Below are 1,601 nucleotides of genomic sequence, written 5' to 3'. Positions count from 1 at the left end.
CACCCGCATTTTGCTAACCACATTCTCCTAGGTATTTCATAGCCGCCAACAGCTAAAACATTGGAAAGTGCTCAAGAGTGGCGGCGGGCACTACCCTGCCTACCGCGTTAATCCATATTGTGGCCGAAAACCCCACCCTAACCCATGACGTCATCCACAGGAGCGACGGACTGTTCAGCTACAAAGAAAAGATTTGGTTATTGCAAAAAAATCTTCTCCCGCCCCGGTTGTATGGTTTGATCAAATTACACAAAGCTAACTTCCCAGTCCGGCCAGTGATCTCAAGTACTCCTTCACCTACACATAAACTAGCAGCAAAACTTTACCACCTGATTAAAGATTACACGAAATTAAGTATGACAAAAAATTCATTAGACTTAATTGAGTGAATGAAGGATGTAAAAGTACCACACAATGCCAAACTGATCTCCTTTGATATCAACAGTTTATTCATGAATGTCCCAAAAAATGAAGCTCCACTAACCATTACAGACCACCTACAAAATAACCATGTCAATCCCGTAGTAATTGAAGAGACATTGGAACTTACTAACACATGCCTCAATCAAAACTACTTCCTATTTGATAATAATTATTATCAACAATTAGAAGGACTTGCAATGGGATCACCCCTGCTCGCAGAAATGTTTCTGGATAATTTTGAGTCAAAATTATTTGATTCGAATCACGTTCTAAATAAACATGTTCACTATTGGTACAGATATGTGGACGACGTGCTATGCTGTTGGACCGGCACCACTAGGCAGTTAGAACGATTTTACACATTTATTAATTCCCAGAACAGCAATATTAAATTTACTATGGAAGTAGGAAATAATTCAATTAATTATCTAGACTTAAACATTCAACTAAATGAAGGAATACATTTTTTTTATTTACCGAAAACCCACCTCCACCGACGTTACCATTCCCGCGGACTCATGCCACCCCTACCAACACAAGACAGCAGCGTTCCATTCCTTAATCAATAGATTCATAAAAATTCCTCTCAATGTACAGAATTACAATAAGGAATGGAATATCATTCAGCACATTGCAAAGGTTTATGGCTATCAACCAGCAATAATTGATAAACATCCTCAATCAAGTGCGGAAGAAACAGGCCTTATCAATGGTGTCTTGCTCTCCCCCATCAACACTCCAAAAAATTGGTGCAGGATCCCCTTCCTATGAAAAATTTCTCATTCCATTATCTCCTGCTTCCCGAAAGAAAAATACAAATTGCATATTACTTCCCCTCAACTCTCAAAACATTGTTGCCCAACTGCAAAGATCGTTTCCCACCAGAAAGAAGAAGTGGAATTTACTGCCTAAAGTGCGACGATGAAATACATCGGCAGAACGGAGAGAAGTGTTAAGATCAGAGTGAGTGAGCATCGCAACTGCATCAAAAAGAAGAAAGATCGTTCCAACTTCGCCAATCATTTATTACATGGCAAACACAAAAGTGATTTCAAGCCGGAGATCCTCCACTCAGAAGGAAACAGGAGGAGACTCGATGCCCTGGAAACGTTGGAGATTATTCAACATTTAAAGAACAACACCTCCCTTGCCAACGAACAAGTGCTCCCCTCCCACTC

This window comes from Ischnura elegans, chromosome 8, assembly GCF_921293095.1.
Source record: "Ischnura elegans chromosome 8, ioIscEleg1.1, whole genome shotgun sequence".
Lineage (NCBI taxonomy): Eukaryota > Metazoa > Arthropoda > Insecta > Odonata > Coenagrionidae > Ischnura > Ischnura elegans.
Note: the sequence above shows the minus strand (reverse complement) of the source record.